This window comes from Callospermophilus lateralis, unplaced genomic scaffold (genome assembly GCF_048772815.1).
Source record: "Callospermophilus lateralis isolate mCalLat2 unplaced genomic scaffold, mCalLat2.hap1 Scaffold_63, whole genome shotgun sequence".
Taxonomy (NCBI): Eukaryota; Metazoa; Chordata; class Mammalia; order Rodentia; family Sciuridae; genus Callospermophilus; species Callospermophilus lateralis.
The window spans coordinates 6,848,499-6,866,795 of NW_027514713.1; the positions used below are offsets into that span (position 1 = coordinate 6,848,499).

General features: G+C 48.0%; 1 pseudogene; it reads left to right on the forward strand.

Annotated features, from left to right (window-relative positions):
- Positions 1-6,914: 6,914 nt before the first annotated feature.
- Positions 6,915-7,841, forward strand: LOC143387244 (olfactory receptor 2T33-like; annotated as a pseudogene).
- Positions 7,842-18,297: the final 10,456 nt, after the last annotated feature.

An 18,297-nucleotide genomic window follows, 5' to 3' on the forward strand; every position in this document is an offset into this window, starting at 1 on the left:
AAAAAATCTTCATTTGTAATAAAACCTTTGGTTTTTAAGGGGCTGATGCTCTCTGGGCTAAAAGTCTCCATTGCCATCTTCCACTCAGATAGGTGTGCTCATGTGACAGAAGTTTTGGCAGGTGAGCTGTGGAAGTGCTGTGTGGCTTCTTGGAATTGTCCTTAAAGAGAGGACAATGTCAGGCACAGGCTCCAAGCCTGCTCTCGGCCTCTGGGATGCTACTCCCCAAGTGCCTCCTGTCTAGCCTGTGTCCTGCAGTCACCCCCTCTGAGCACCCTCCCCCCTCAGCACCCGAGTGTCTGTGCTGGACTCTGACTGGAGGCTGCAGTCCTGCACCTGGCTCGTTTTCTGGTACTGAAGTAGCTGGCGGGCCGGGGCTGGCTCCTGCCAGTGGTGGTGCCCTATTGACACCAGGGTACCTTGCCCCAGCTTGGGGAGAACAGAGCAGACCGAAGAAGCCCAGGGCATTTCCTGGGCCTTGATGTGGCGGGGAAGCAGAGGGCCTCCACTGTCTCCCTACCCAAACACATGGCTCCCTCCTGTTGAAGGCCCCGCAGCTAGGACATGTCAGCATGTGGCAGAGACGGGTCCTGTCCGGGATGAAAACCGACTTTCCTGGTTCTGGGAATGGAGGGCCCAGGACATGGCAGGCCCACCCCTGCTGTCTTAGACCCTCATTCACCTCTAGGTGCCAGGCCATCTGGAGACCCCAAGGCCTCCTGAGGTTCTTCCATTGAGAACCGCTGGCCTGGAGAATCCTGAAACCGGGGCCACCAACTCGTCTCCAGCCCCCTTCAGATGCCTACTTCAGGTGGTGAGAAAAGGCTGCATGTGAAAACCCAGGGACCCTGAGCCTCAGGTGGCTGCAGCCTGACCCAGAGAATCTGCTGACCCAGAGAATTGGCTGCAGACATTCTTGAGGGAGGGGAGATGGGGAAACTTGTTTGGGAACCAGTGGCTCCTGGTGACCCATTTTTACCGAGGGAATTGTATTAAAGACACAGATTCTGAGTTAGTGGCTTGGGACAGGGCCTGGGGTTGTGCATCTCTGTCCAGCTCTGTGCTGCTCTGGACCCAGCCCTGGCCCTCAGGCCGCAGGGCCCCAGCATTGCCTGGACGCCTGCTGGAGCACAGACCCTGGCCCAGCTCTTGAGTTTTGGATCAGCAGGTGTGAGGGGGTGCAGACCCTGCATTTCTCACGAGTCCTCAGGTGGAGGCCGCTGGTGAGGTCAGGAGGAGGAGACTGGCCGTGTGGGGGAGTGGGCTCCCAGAGGTCTCCTGAGCAGCAGGAATTTACTGAGAAACTTGGGGAAAGTTTATTTTAAAATCGGGACAAACATGACCTGGAGTCCGCAGCCTTTCCAAGGAAGGGAAAATGCCTGGCCAGTCCTCTGGGGTCCCCTCCCGCCCCCGGAGATTACTTCACTTAGCCTTGGTAAGTTCCTATAGCTGCCTTTCACCTTGGACTCCATGAGTCTCATTCTTTGAATTCATGAGACAAAAAACCCAGCTGACTCCAGGCTTGGTGATGCTGCCATGGGGAGCACCTTGGCGAGCCTCAGGTCCAGCTAGGGGCACTCGACCACGCCTAGCTTATGCTCTGGGGGCCCAGTGCTCAGGGACAGGAGGTGCCCTCTGTCCTAGGCTTCCTCCCCCTCAAAGTCAGGGAATGAAATGCTACCGGCTGGTCCTGGGGACTTTTGCTGCTCTCCCACTGCCCAGTCCATCCTGTGGAAGTCCCCACACTCACTGCCCACGTTGTTCCAGTAGGTGTTGTACATCTCCTTCATCCGCTGGTAGCGGAAGGCCAGCTTCCTCATCCAGTCTACGCTGCCATGCACCCTGGTGCTCAGGCACAGGCCGGCCCCCGGGGCTGCACTGTGGAAGCCATCAGTGGAGAAGTTGTAGGTGCTGGGGAAATAGGTGAGGGCACAGCGGGATTAGTGTTCTTGCTCTGGGAGACGCAGGGCCTGAGGACCACGGGTGGCTCTGAGGTACCTGTGCGCCCCTGGATGAGCTCAGGATATCACCTGCACACCTGGGAGGAGCAGCACTGACACCCCAAGAAGGCCATGTCTCCTGCTCCTCTCTAAGCAGCCCGCACCCCTTTCTTCTGTATCAACAGAGCCTCTAGCTTCTTCAGGATACAATGGCTGCCCCTGCAGGCAGTGGCCACCCCAGGAATGCCTCTGTCCTCTCCCTTTGGAATTCTGAGCTCCAAGGGAATTCTACAATAAACGGCTGGGATCAGATCATCCTGATGGAAGAGTCCAGTTAATCCCCACTACGGGGATCCCCAAGTCCCCCTGGGAAGGCCTGGCCCCACCACTTCTCCCTCCCGTGTCTTCCCACAGCCATTCTCCTGTCTTTTGTCAAAGGAGGTGCACTCCGCTGCCAGGTTGGTGTTTTGCAGATATGAACCTCGACCCCCAGAGAAGCATGTTAGGCTAAGGAATTCTCTGTGTGGCCAGGAAACTTTAGAAGTGACACAAAAATGGCATTTCCAAAGGTCAAGGAAACACATCCCACTAAAAAAGGGGGTGGAAGCCATCCTCTGGGACAGTGCTAGGCACTTTTCCACCTCATTCTCTATCCGTCGAGGAAGGGGCAAGACTTCTAGTCATCAAGCCCCCTGAGTCCAGACGCCAACTCCTGACCACCCTGCTACCCTCCCTGTCCAGCGAGGCTCCCATCCTGCCAGGACTTATTCTTAAAGAACTAACACTATCAATTTGGAGGAAGCCCTGAGGAGATGCCCAGAGATAGAGGCCCCTTAAGGAGGGTGGGGTGGGATGCCCAGGGGGACCAAGGGGTCAGTAAGAGTGGAGCTCTGGAGCTGGGCTTCTTGGGTTTGGATCCTGCCTTTCACCAGCTATGTGAGCTTGGGCAGGTGTCTTGATCTCTCTGTGCCTCAAGTTCCTCAACTATGACAGGGGGTGACAGGAGAGTCTCTTAGAGCTGCCTCAAAGATGCCAGGGGTTAACCCACAGGAAGCATTGAAAGCAGGGCAGGCGCTCAACAGGGGCCCTAAGGTTGAGTCTCACTGCCAACCGAACCCCTGTACCCACCAAAAAAAAAAAAAAAGACATTTGATGCTTGGTGCTGAGCCTATAGTAGGCTCAATATAGTGAATATTTCCTGAATGACTAAATGGGGAATTTGACTTGGAGAAACACCCTTGAACGGTGGATTCCTGGCAGGAGATACCAGACAGCACAGCCCGAGGCGGGTACCCAGCAGCTTCAGGGGAAGCACTAACCCCGGACCCTGGTGTCTCACTGCCTTGAGAGGGAGCCTGGCTCCCAGAGATGACTTCACAGAAATGACCCATTAACTCTGATCTGGCCTTATTTACACCTGAAATCAAGCCGCGGGATGGCGCTGCTCCTCACCAGCCTGGGGACAGACAGATGTCCTGGATAGCTGATCAGATCACTTCTGATTGTGATGGGCTTTGGAGAGACTGGCAGAGCGCCCAGCAGGGACTCTGTTCTGGTTCAGGCGTGGGTGGGGAGACACCCACACTCGTAATCAGTATCCAGGATGGATTGGAGATGCTGAGCTGTGATGATTTGGGGATGGCACAGAGGAGCTGTGGTTCTGTTTAGGTCATGTCTCCGCAGGAACAGGCTTGGGACATTTCTATCTCACTCCTTGTTTAGTCAGGCAGCCGGTTACCTGATTTCCAGAAACCGTCTTAAGAGAGTTTTCCCCTGAAAACCAGAATCACCACTTATTTGTTCAGGAAGTGTTTCTTGAGTATTGACTGAATCAATTTTTTTTGTATTAAAAATACATGCCAGCTAACGAATGTCATGAAGTCTCCAAGGGACGTGGATCAAACTCTTGATGGCAATGATTTTGGGAGGGGGTGAGTTTTTACGACATGCACCCACAACTCCAGTAAACTGGGAGGGAGAGAGTGTCGCAGCAGAGCCTGAGTTCAGAGGTGACAGAAGAGGTGACAGAAGAGGCTGCAGAGGGGGGCAGGGTTGTGCTTTGAGTTCAGAGGGATTCAGGGTCCAGATCTGGCTAGTGATGGGCACCTCTGCTCCACGTGACTAGCCCTCCCCTCCTGAGAATCAACTGATAGACATTTCTGACTCCCCAGATTCCCACCTTAAATCTTGCCCGTTGTCATCTGATGAGACGTCATCAACGTGAATCTGGTCACAATCCTATGGGGAATTTGGAGAAGAGAAAGAAGAAATAGGCCTGGTGAATGTGATGGCGGCTTGCAGAACCGACTCCTCTAGCCACAGGGGCGGGTGAGCTGGGCCGGGAGCTGGGCTGGGGTCCGAGGCTGGGCTTTGCCACTGGGGGTCAGAGGTGCTCCTGTGGGGTCTCCTCTCTCTCTCTCTCTCTCTCTCTCTCTCTCTGGTTTCCTATTAGGCAGCTGGTTGGCCCCGAGGGAGTTCGAGCAGAAAATTTATCTCCCAAATTGGGACAGTTTTTCAAGGAAGAAGGAACTGTGGGTGAAGTATGTGACACTGGTGTCTGTAGGTGCAAACCTAGCCTCCCCAGTCTTCCATCCTCCAGGAAAAATGGCAGTCCTGGTCATGATGAGGTGGAGGCCTTTGCCTCACTGTCCCCTCTGCTTGGATACTCTCCTGCCTTTGCCTCCAAGAACCCCATGTTCTCCCAGTGTTAGCTTCTGGGGCCACCCTCTGGGTCCCAAAATCTGTGACCATCACCAACTGAACACCATATCCCAGGCATGCTCTTTCCACCCCCATGGGTCCGTGGCCTCCTGTCTTTCCTTAGTCCTCTTCAAGTGCTCAGCGGCCACCTATACCCAGGGAGTTCTGTACTGGATTCTGCACACATTTCCACCATCAAAGAAAATTTTATGGGCAGTGCAGCTCTAGAAGAATACAGGCTGACTCTCCCCTGGTGGTAAGTTCAGTCAGGGAGGAGCAGAGACCTCATCATTTAGCCTGCCATGGGTTGCAAAACATGTTTTTGGAATGAGGGGCAACGGGTCAGCTCAGGGGAGCTGTACAGGAATAAGCAAAGTGTGCTGCCCACAGCCAGTGGGGCACTAGTGACCCTTGAGAAGGAGGGAACTCTGACACACCAAGTAGCACCCATGCTCCCGAGTCAAGGTCATGGACAGCAGGTAGAGCAAACAGACAAGGAGTGTCTTCCTCCAAGTGCACTTTCTAGAGTCACCGATTTATGGAGGGAGAGAGAATGGAGGCTGCTAGTGGCCTGGGAGAAGAACAGGGAGTTCTCTTTAATGGTGCATGGTTTCATTTTGGGGAGATGAAAAGAGTTTTCAAGGTAGATACTGGTGAGAATTGTATCGATATGTGAATATACTTAATGTCACTGTTCACTTAAAGATGTTTAATACAGTGCAAAAAATTAAAGAAACTTGCCCAACATCCTAGAGTTACTGAATTACATAATGATTTCTAAACAGGTCTAAAGCTTAGTCCGTCTATAACACTGAGAAGTTGGAGTAGGGAAGAATGGGTTGGGGTTTCCTCCAGGCTTGGGAAGCCAGTGAGAGCCATGGCCAGGGTTTTCATGTGGTCACCAGGCACACAGATCATGATTCAGAGATTCGGGGGTGTGCAGAGCACAGAGGTTGGCAGGTGAAGACATATTTGACAAAGAAGTATGTCCATGGGGTGGAGCAATCCAAGGCAGAATGCTCTCCAGTCACAACTAGCATTTGGACTTAGGGTGGATCTTGGCACTCCGTAAGAGCTGCACACCTTCTGCCATGTGAGTATGATGAAGCAGGCAGATCCCTGAGGACAGACTAGTAGCCATATCTGTCCAGTTCTGGGCTTTTCATCCAGTTCTAGCAGGAGAAGATCAAAGACAAAAATTGATTTAAAGATTTTGATTCTATGGGGAATGAGGAAGAAATTAATGTTTCTGCACTTTTGTAATAAAGAACCAGATTTTTCCTTACCCAGTAAATAGTGCATCTTTAAATCAATACAAAGCACTGTTGAAAGATGAATGAGAGAGTGCATTGAGCAATAGAGCTCCACACTAACAAACAAACTCAAATAACACTGATTACCTTAAGTTTAAAACTGTGGAAGTGACTAAGGTACTACCAACTTCACATGAAGTTATGCTTCTGTCTGCAGACGCTGTCTTCCTGCCTTCTAGATCTGAGAAGGTATGCCCTCCAGTTTTAGAAAGGGCTTTCCAGATTCAGTCAGCGTCAGGGAAAACATCATGATTTGGGTAGTTTAATCAAGTTTCATGTGTTTTAGATTTGGAATCTTCATTATTAAGTACATCATTTTTTGAAAGTAAGATATTGACAATTAATCTCTAAGAGTATTGATCATGCAGGACACCACTGAAGCATCAATATGAATGACACATGTACATCATTTCCTGCTCACCTATTTATTTGGGCACCAAGTAACTAAAAAGCCTCTCTTGCATGTCAGTTGCAACTTCTCAAGAATTAGGATTTGGTATGCCAATTAACACTCAACCTATGAGGCTTTTATCATGTGAAACTTCAAAATGACAAAAAAAACCCTTTAAGTTAATTTTATCTTGATTTAAACATGTTTAAAAAGTAGATGAAGCTGGGCATGGTGGCACATGCTGGTAATCCCAGCAGCTCAGGAGACTGAGAATTGCAGGTTAGAAGCCAACCTTAGCAATGGTGAGGCACTAAGGTACTCAGTGAGACCCTGTTTCAAAATAAAATACAAAATAGGGCTGGGGATATGGCTCAGTGGCCAAGCACCCCTGAGTACAATCCTCAGCACCAAAAATAAAAATAAGAAGAAAAGTGAGAGATGAAAGATTTGAAATAGGTTTCATTATTACACATGTGATTATTTAAAAGGATATAAATAACAAGGGGCATTTAAAAAATTAATCTCTCTCCTATATTTCCACTGACAGTGTCTCTTCTGTTGTTTGAAATCATGAAAAGTGGGAACAACAGTTTCGACTTCATTCTCCTAGGTCTCTTGGGTCACTCCAGAGCCCAATAGTTTCTCTTTGAGATGGTTCTGACAATAGTTTTTACGGCTCTAGTGGGCAATGCCCTCATGATTCTCCTGATTCAACAGGACCTCCGGCTCCACACACCCATGTACTTCCTCCTGAGCCAAATGTCCCTCATGGATGCCATGCTGGTTTCCACCACTGTGCCCAAAATGGCTGCTGACTACTTGACTGGAATCAATTCCATCTCCCCTGCTAGCTGTGGCTAGCAAATCTTCTTCCTTCTCACTCTGGGTGGTGGGGAGTGCTTCCTCTTAGCAGCCATGTCCTATGACCACTATGTGGCCATATGCCACCCTCTGCGCAATCCCATGCTCATGAGCTGGCCACTGTGTCTGAGGATGACCATGGGGTCCTGGTTCCTGGGAGCAGCTGAGGGGCTGATGCAGGCTGTTTTTGCCCTGAGCTTCCCGTTTTGCAGCAGGCGAGAGATAGACCGTTTCTTCTGTGAGGCCCCTACGCTGGTGCGCTTGGCTTGTGCTGACACATCTGTCTTTGAGGATGCCATGTACTTCTGCTGTGTGTTGATGCTCCTGGTGCCCTTCTGCCTCATCCTGACCTCCTACAGTCTCATCCTGGCTGCTATCCTCCACATGCGCTCCACAGAAGCCCGCAAGAAGGCCTTTGCCACTTGCTCTTCACACGTGGATGAGGTGGGGCTCTTTTATGGAGCAGCCATTTTTATCTACATGAGACCCAAATCCTACAGGTCAGCTCACCACGATAAGGTGGTGTCAGCCTTCTATAGCATCCTCACCCCTATGCTGAACCCCCTCATCTACAGCCTGAGGAACAGCAAGGTCAAGCGGGCCCTGAGAAAGTGTGTGGCCAGTGTGTGCCCTTGATATTTTATTAATAATTCACTAAGTTGTCCCAGCTTTTTGTGATTGGGCAGAGTTTCTGGTGGGATTTTTAGAGTGGTAATTACAGGGACCCCTACTTATGAATGGGAGAGAGGATCCACATTGCCCAGGAGAAACCTGGAACCACTGATGCTCTCTTTGAAAACATTGTTGACCTTAGCTGAACACTGAGTGCTGTGGCCATAAGTTTTGAAACTTGAGGTTCAAGAGCAAAAGTAGCACACTTTTCTTTTTCCTTCTTTGCAGTTTCACATGTATATTTACTTTTAGCAAAGATCTCTGCAACCTCTGCCTATAATTCTTTTCTTTTCTCATTAAATGGAGAGGTTCATCTTTTCAGGTCAGACTGGAGCATTGCTGTGCCAGATCCTATACTTATGGATTATTCATTTCTGGATTTTTAAATTTTAGGTTTTCAGTTTGTAGTTGATTGCAGGTTACTGAGTCTCTGGTGCACAAAACCAGAGATAAGGGAGAACTACTGGATTCCCTTGGATCTGTATATCTGCCCCCCACATTTTACTTATCAATAAACCTGCATGTTTTAATGAACTTTTACTCAAAAAGTGAATTCACTATTCCAGCAATTTTGGGATTATTATCTATGTTTCGACTAAGGTATACTTTTTAAGAAGTATGCTGCTCACAACCCAGCCTTTTCTTTCAAGTAAATTCAATAAATACAAGCCTAATAGTCTACACTGTTATCAAGAAAGGCTACATTCACAAGCCTCCCAAGTCCCTCCACCACCAGTGAAGCACCCTCAAGAACGACCATGGATCTTCTGTTTATCCCATTGTTTAGTTTGGCCTATTCTATTTTTGTCTTTGGAACCCCATGATGAACAGTCCTGCATCCTGTGTTTTTCTCTCAGTTCAAAGACTCCTCTGCAACTCTGCTCTCACCAGTTCTTCACCCTGTTTAATTCCTACAGGTCTTCTATTGTCTAAAATGCCACAATGTGTTACCCCATGTGTTTTGGAGGATGACTGGACTATGTTCAGTTTGGATCTGTGGAAACTAAAGCTCATTTGTGGGATCAAAAGTTGTTGTTGATGTTTTTAATTACTGTTATTTAGGTAGATGGATGGTGAACTTTTTCTTGACTTGTTTGCTGAAACAGAATGTTAATATGACATTTCCACCACCACAGTGCTCAAGATTCTTTTGCATCCACTGTTATCAGACTTTTTTTAGAACTTCTAGTGAGTGTTTTGGTAACTTATTTTGTTTTTAGCTTGGCTTCCCCTAATGGCTGTGAAAGTTCTATATTTTTTCTATTACTTTACTGTCTGATTTTTTTTAAATTTTGTTAAATGGATGTTTTTATTTTTGGAAAGAAATAATAAAGCATGTAGTCTCCCTAATGAGCCCAACTTGGTAATTCATTCATAGACCATATATGACATTTAAAATGCTATATAAAATTTAGTATAAAAGAAAAAAATGAAATTATATATTCAGTTGTTTGTTATGTATTTTCAAACACTCACTTTAATTCAATGGCTGAAGATGAACTGTTTTTACTAATTGTGTATTTGTGTAATATATCTTCATCCTCTTTCATTTTACTTGAAATAATAAAACTTACATGTTTGGTTATACTATGCATTTTGTTTTGTTCAGTATTTTTATGTTGTGCTAGGAATAGGACCCAATGCCTCATGCATCTTAGGCAAGCGCTCTACCACTGTACCACAATCCCAGCCCTAGAGTAAACCCTTTAACACAGTCTTCCATTTCCATTGGAAGAATGATGACACTGAGAATCTGAATTTTTATAGAAACATCTTATGCTAGATTATAAAACATTAGATTAAAATGATAAAATAGGATTTCAAAAATGATGTATCAGGTGGTCAGACTATATGTCTTATCTTTAACTTGTGAATTTTTATAAACCTATAATAATTTTCAGGCAAGACATGTGGCAAGCTTGCAAAGCTTTTAATTTGAAAATAAAATAATTAAACATATTTATGTGTTGTAAAAATGTCTAGATATTATTTGTATAAAAGCCAAAGGAAAAAGTAATTAGTACAAATTCAACTCCAAGACAATAAAAATAAATAACTCAGAGATTAACTATTTTGTTTTTTACTTTGACTTATTTTGTTCTCATCTGAATTACTTCTTTCACAACTTTTTATTTTCTTGAGTAACATTTAGACCAAATTTTGTTTTCCATTTTAAAATAACATATTTTAGAGCAAGTTATTTCTAAGACACTCTTTACTCTGTAACTTTCAGATCTTACTTGACACATGGATAATGCTAAAGTACAGGCCAACAGAGTGGATTGCATTCCCAGAAAAGAAATATTTCATTTGCAAGTGGGGGGGTTGGGGGGTGGGGGGTAGGGGTGGGGTGGTGGGGGGGTGGTGGTGGCTGGGGAAGACAAGAACAGGTTGAGCACCTGTACTCTAAACATCCAAACTCCAAACCCTGACGGTCTCTAACTCCATGCAACAAATGGAAAATCCCAGCCAGGCAGGGTGGTGCACACCTGTAATCCCAGAGGCTTGGGAGGCTGAGTTAGGAGGATTGCAAGTTCAAGGGAGCCTCAGCAACATATCAAGGGTCTAGCAATTCAGCAGGACCCTGTCTCAAAATAAAAAAAATAAAACAGGCTGGAGTGTGGCTCAGTGGTGAAGTGCCCTGAGTTCAATCCCAGTACAATAATAATAACAATAAGGTTGAAGAATAAAATTCTAAAAATCCAGGCCTGGTGGCATACATCTGAAGTTACAAATATGTGGAAGGATGGAGCAGGAGTATTGCTTGAGCCCACAAGTTCAAAACCAGCTTGGGCGAGACAGAGGCCCCATCTCAAAATAAATAAATAAATAAATAAACAAGTTACTGTACAAAACAACCTTGAGTTATGAATACAAGGATGTATCAAATGCAAATGAATTTTGTGTTTACACTTGGGTCTCAGCCCCAGGATATTCAAAATTTTAAAAATCCTAAGTCTAAAACATGTCTAGTTCCAAGCATTTCAGATTTTCCACACTCAGGAGAAGGGAAAAACTGGCCCATTAACCTAGGTCTCTCCAACCCTAGAGCCAAACTCTTTACCACAGGCAATGAAGCTATATCCTGTTCTGGGAATTACAGCTTGTTAATATGCCCAAATTTTATGCTTTTAGCTAAAAATACAATGAGTCAGGCACAGTACTACACACCTGAATCTCATGACTCCAGAGGTTTAGATAATAGGATCACAAGTTCAAGGTCAGCCTCAGCAACCTGGAAAGATCCTGTCTCAAAATAAAAAATAAAAAAGACTGGGGCCAGGCACAGTGACACACACCTGTAATCCCAGCAGCTTGGGAGACTGAGGCAAGAGAATCAAAGCCAGCCTCAGCACAAGAGAGGTGCCAACCAACTCAGTGAGACCTTGTCTCTAAATAAAATACAAAACATGGCTGGGGATGTGGCTCAGTGATAATGCACCCCTGGGTTCAATCCCCAGAACCAAAAAAAGGGGGGTACAGCTCAGTGGTAGAGCACCTCTGGTTCTATCCCTATTATCGCAAACACACGTGCACACACACACACACACACACACACGCACATGCACACACACAAATCAATCTATTTTTAAATCTTTTTTAAATCTTTTGTTTTATACAGCATTTTGATCTTTCATTTCTTTTTCTTTTTTTTATACAGCAGTTTTCAAGACTTATCTGGGTTCTAATTTGTTTCTGCCTTAAAAAACTGCCTCACCTTTCTGAACCACAGTTTCCTCATCAGTAAAACAAGGATTTTAAAAAAGGCCAATATCAAAGGCCACTGTGTTATAAATGAGAAACTGTTGGCTCAGAGCCTGAACCTGCAGGTCCTAAATACACATTTGTTTCTTCCTCCATGGACAGGTAGTGAGTCACACAAACATGGTGATTTAAGTTCTGGGCTCTCAAGTACAAGGTAAGCATGACCTGGAATTGCCTTGGAGGCACCCACCCAGACAGGCTCCTTGCTGATACCCAGACACCCCAGGGGATGGGAAGCCTAGGGTGAGAGCCTGTGCCCAAGATCTCTCCATCCCTCCCAGCTTCCTCTGGTTGCTGTAACAAACTACCACAAATTTAGTGGCTAAAAATAATGCATATGTGTGCTGGGCACGGCTCAGTGGTAGAGGGTTCGCCCAGAATGCCTGAAGCCCTGGGTTCCATCCCCAGCACCACTAAAGGAAAAAAATAAATAAAGCAAAGCAAATATATTGTGGCTTCTATTACAGTTCCAGAGAGTAATACTCCAAAATGGGTCTCACTGGGCTAACGCCAGGTGTCAACAGGCTCTGCTCCTTCCAGGGAGAACTGGCTTCATGGCTTCCCCACAGGCATGGCCTCCCCAGAGTCCCAGCCTCCCGGCCTCCTGGATGCTCCTTCCTCTCCAGGAAGCAGCACAGTACCACCTCATCTTCCTGACACCCTCCTAGCTCTATCTCTGACTCTTCAGGACCCTGAGATTGCAATGGGCTCACAGGGACAATCCAGGATGGTTCTCCATCTCAAGGTCATGAACTTCCTCTCATCTGAAAGGTCCCTCTGCCCCTATTCTAATACCTTATCAGGTGAACCAAAGCTAGGAAATGACTCCAATCCCCACTCCACTCAAGCTGTGACCTCCCGAGGTTAACACTAACACTTAACACTCTTAAATCCATGTGTTAAGAGATGTAAGCCTGCTGGGCATGGTGGTGCACATCTGTAATCCCAGAAGCTCAGGAGGCTGAGGCAGGAGGATCTCAAGCTTGAGGCTAGCCTCAGCAACTTAGCCAGGCTGTAAGCAACTCAGTGAGATTTTGTCTCTAAATAAAATATAAAAAGGGCTGGGATGTGGCTCAGTAGTTATGCACCCCTAAATTCAATCCCTAGTATAAAAAACTTAAAAAGAGAGAGAGATGAAGACTTGATTCCACTAACCAGCATATTTCTGGTCTGCTACAGAGCAGTCGGGGGAGGAGAGAAGGGCCTCCTGAGTGAGGTGGTCATTCAGGCTGTGGGTGCAGATGCCCTCACCAGCAGGGGAGGAGGTCCAGGACCAAACCATGGGCAATTGCCTCGTGTAGGAACCAACCAAGGGTGATGGGGCAGGAGCACCCACAGTGCTGGTGGGGAAGACACAGAGGACAAGATACAGGATCTCAATGACTCAGGGCAGACCAGGGGAATGAAAGCACATACCCACCAGCCCACAAGGCTTGGAATGTCTCTGCAGCGTTATTAACAAAGCCCCAAGCTCAAGACCTTCCCAACGTCCATTAAGGCCAGAGGATAAACAAAAGTGGCACATCCTCACAATGGAACTCTAGTCATCAGTAAAAAGGGACTTCAGTAACATTCTACTAAGTGAAAGAAGCCAGACGAAGTAAGGTTCCATTTATATCAACTTCCAGAAAGTGCAAATGAAAGCAGTCCGCGTTTGCCTGGAACTTACAAGAGGGATTAATGGGGACTTAGGGGTCAAGGAAATGTTCACAAAGTCGATTGCATGACTCTGTGGATTTATTTTTAAAAGAAAATCAATGAACCATAGCCTTACAACAGCTATATTTTATGTTATGTTAAAGTACACCTCAATAAACTGTTTTTTTAAATCCTAGTGATAGAATATGTATCCAGATGAGCAGCTCTTCCTTCTCAACCTACTTCATCTGCCAGACTTCCTCATCTCCCATGTGCAAGTACATCAAACATCAAAGCATCCCTGCCCGACCTGGCCACAAAACCTGGAATTATCATGGCCAGGTGAAGTGTCGGGTCGGCCGGAGCTCACCGCACCTCCCAGGTAGCATAGGCTTCCACATGCCTGGAGGAAATACTTGACATAAGTTATTTATTTTCCTGAATTTGGTAAGAAAAGAACAATGAAGTTGTGACATTTCTAAATTTTCTACCATCAAAGGCAGGCCCTCCTCTTAACAAAGAATCCTGGTGATCCCCAAAGGCAAACCACACACACCTGCACACCCACACACATACACACACGTAATTATTACTACCAGCCCCAGTAAATACCTAAAGCAAATTAAACATCATTGTTCCAAACTCTACATGCACCAAGGGTCAAAGTGACCCTGCCACTGTACAATTTACTCCCACTGAACAGATGAAAGACCCAGACCCACAGAGATGAAGCAGGCTTCCCAAGATCACCCTGCTAGTAAGGAGCAGAGCTTGGATTGGAACCCAGCTCCTTGAATCCCGAGTCCAAGCACCTGACACCCAGTCCCTGGTGTTCCATCCAGAGGGACTCCACACCACCAGAAGCAAAGGTCGCAGTGTCATAAAATGCTTCCCAGCAGAGTGGCACAAGCACCTATTTTCCCAACTCAGCCATTTCGACAGTCCTTGGTCCCCAGATGCGGAACCTTTCTCATGGGAGGAAAGAACGTTGGGGCCAGAGGCCTCAGCAAACAGGCAAATCTTGGGAAGTGTTAGTAACACTGTCCCCTGAGACATATGGCACCTTTTTTCTGACTTTTCACCTAAATCCCAACCTACAGCATTTTCTATCTTTTGGTTTGGGGACTAGGGATTGAACCCAGGGTGCCTTGCCACTGAGCCACAACCCCAGCCCTTTCTCTTTTTTTTTCTTTTGTTTTTGAGACAGGCTCTTGCTTAATTGCTAGGGAGGCCTTAGACTTGCGATGCTCTTGCCTCAGCCTCCCAGGCATGGGCCACTGCTGCCAGCCCCCCCACAGCTTTATTACCAGGGACATCACGCCAAATGAGTAGATTGGATCCACATTTATGCCCCCCTCACTGATTATCTCTGTGATCATTTGAACATTTAATATCATTACATCTTTGTCTACAAAATGAAAAAACTAGAAACTGACCTCAAAAACATGTTGTTTTGGAGGGAATGGACACAGGCCTTTCATCTCAAGTGCCCAGCAGAGGCTGACTATCCGGCAGGAGTCTCTCCTTCCTTTAGCACACCCTCCCAGCCCGACAGTTACATTCAGAAAGTCTTTGTTCCCAAGGTATTCCAAACACCAGAATTCCCACATTGACATTGCTACTCTCCAAAAAATGCAGATTATAACTTAACTGGGGGTATATATCTGTGGAGTGCAGGCCTAGCATGCTCCAGGCCCTGGCTTTAATCCCCTAGCTCTACCCCCCCAACACAAAAAAAGGCAAATGCATAGCACTCCAGATTCATGACTTGAATCTGAATCTAGATCACTGTTTAGAAAATAAATCAGTTCTTGGGCTGGGATTGTAGATCAGTGGTAAACACTTGCCTAGTATGTGTGAGGCACTGGGTTCAATTCTCAGCACCACATATAAAACAAATAAATCAATAAAGTCCATCAATAATTAATAAAAATATTTTAAGAAAAAAGAAAATAAATCAATTAAAAAAAAATCACTTCCCAAAGTGGCGAACTCTAAAATGGATATTACCCTCCATTCCAATCCCAACCATAAATCTTACTTTTTAAAATACAGAATTACGTACAGCACAACCTCCAGACCTCCACATGAGCAGTGCATATTTCTATTATCAATTAAGAATAATTCCTTGTGGGGCCGAGGTTGTGGCTCAGAGCTAGAGTGCTCACCTAATATGCGTGGGGCATTGGGTTCAATCCTCAGCTACCATATAAAAATAAAGATGTTGTATCCACCTTGGTACAGAGGCAGTTTTTTTCCACCCAAATCTTTTCAACCAGTTTATTGAATCCATAGCCACAGAGGGCCAACTGTTAGAAGGGGATCTGAGATGGACCTTAAGTTCCCCAGGAAATTACACAATTAGAGCACCCACACCTGTTGGGCAGGTGGAATCACTTGGCACAGATCCTGAACTTGGTAGGTGGTTCCTAATTGTTCATGACACAGCTTTAGAGTCTGTTTATCATTTTAACTCATTGAAAGGTTTACTGCAGGTGGGCTATGCATGTTCCAGGCCCAGGCTTCAATCCCCACCACTACCAAAAAAAAAAAAAAGGGCCAAAGCATAACACTCCAGATACATGATTTGAATCTGAGTTCACATCACTGTTTAGAAAATACATTAGTTCCAAAAAAAAAAAAAAATCAATTCCAAAACTGGCAATTCCAGGCCTGGAGCGCAAGTGAATGTAAAAATTAAAATACAGAACTGGGGCTAGGGATGTAGTTCAGCAGAAGAAAGTTCGCCTAGCAGGCAGGAGGTCTTTGGGTTGATCCCCAGCACCACAAAAAACCCAAGGTAAAAAAACACAGAACAGCAGCCGCTGGTGGCAAGCGCCTGCACCCTGGGTGCAGCCCTTAACCTCAAGCTTGTTTCTTCAGTATAACCTCAGCCAGGTGTTCTCACCGGAAGACTCAGGAAAGCCAGTGGCGGGGGGTCCCCATTTGGCCTCGGTAACAGAACATACACACGTGTATACGATCATACATGTAATTCATACTCATGTATATGTATATTATATATTTCTACATTTTTAAAAATTCCACTAACATCGAGGGAAGTCACCCTAGGAGGTCCCACCGCACTTCTGCATCTCGGTTCCAAGCTACTGACACTGCAAGAAGTGGCTGCCATAGAGAAGTCCCAGAGAGGGCGGGTCCTAAGGCCGCAGACCACGCCCCGCTGCGTTCTTAGCCGTCAATGGGCATCACTCACACCAGTGTAGTCAGTGAAAATGCACATCTCTAGGTCCCACCCCCCAGGAACTCTAATTGGCGCGTCTGGGCGAAGCCAGGGAATCTGCATTTTCATGAGCTCCCCCAGTCCTCATTCCCAGGTGCGTCTGTTCCAGGCAATGCCACAGATCCTCAAAATCTCAAAAGGTCACCTGCATCCACTGCACGGGAAAGCGGCAAGACACAAAGTAGCAACCCGTGCTCTAAGGAAAGGAAAACCCATCAGTCTGGTATGGCTTTAGAGAGTCCCTTTCCATAGCCCGGCCCGCCTCTTCCACACCTAAACTGCCCTCACGGTCGGCCGCTGCGGAAAGGGCATGGCATTGGTAAATCCTGTCCCTACCAGGGGACTCTTTCCCCCAAACTGGAGAGGGTTGTGGGGACAGTGTCGTCAATCCGCCAGCAGGAGCACCCCCCACCGTGTTGCAGCTGCCAGTTCCGGCCCACCTAAGGTCAGAAGGCAGGTGGTCTCCGCTCAGCCTCTACTGACTGTGACCTGGAGGCGCTGATGAGGGACCCCGAGGAGAAGGCCACGCCCTCCCCCCCATAAGGCGGCATATCTGCACTCGCGAGAAATGTTCCGCGAGCACAGCAAGCCTTCCTCCAGACCAAGTCGAGATTACAACTGCAGGGAGTGATCTCGAAACAATAAAATGAGGAAAAGGCACGGAGGATTCTAATTCCGCACACCTGTAAACAGCCTTGGGCGGGCGGGGCTTCCCAGGGTTTCCAGAGGAAGGTGGGCGAGGGAGCGAGGCAGCCAGGCGCTCTGGCCCAAAGGGACGGGCTCAGGCTGGGATGGCTTCAGAGAGTCCCTTTCCACCGCCTGGGCCGGCCCTGCCGCAGCTCATGGCCCCCGACGCAGGGCGCAGCCAACCTGACAGGCCCAGCTGGCAGGAGCGCCAGCACCCGGGCACCCAGGCGCGCACGGACAAAGGAGGGGCGGCCCGCCAGGCCCACTCACCCGGCGCGGGGCCTGCTGTCCATCCGCTTCTTCTGGCGCACCGGCTGCAGGGGGATGTTGTCCATCATGTTGGTGGTTCCGCCTGCCTTGGCCGCCGCGCCCCCCGCACCGCCGCCCGCCAGCGCCACGCTGCCCGGGTAGAGGAGGCGGCGGTAGCTGGCGGGCAGGGCCCGCAGAGAAGGGGCGAGGTCGCGAGCGCGGGGCCACGCGCGGAGCCGCCCGCGCGGCCCGACCGACGGACACCGGCGCATCATGAGACGGAGCTCCGTGCTGTGCCCGCTTGCTTCGAGCCGCGAATGCCACATGGGTCGGCCGGGCGGTGTAGGCCTCACCGCGGCAGCCGCAGTGTCCCCGCCCCTGACCCGCGCAGCGCGGCCCCCACGCACGCCCACCCGGCCACGCGCCCCCCTGCCACGCCCCGCCGTACGCACGCGCGCCTTGCCGCTGCACCCCCAGCACCCACCCACAGGCCAGCCCTGCTCAAGGCCTACCCATCTCCAGCTATTAGTCATACAGCACCTTTCCACACTCACCCCATCACAGGCACAGTCATGTTCACACATGCACACATCCTGCCACGCTCAACCCCCAGCAACACCCCATATTCTCAATTATGCGCACTGAACACGCAGGCACAACCAACCACATCTCACCCCCTTTTGGTCACCCTAGTCTGTACACCTTACATCTCACACATGTGTGCCCCCAAGAATCATAATCACATGGGGACATACACCTTGGCACACTCAGCTTTTCAGACTCCCTCACCCTTTATTCACCCTGTCTGGATCCACACCCTCACTCTCCACTACCTGG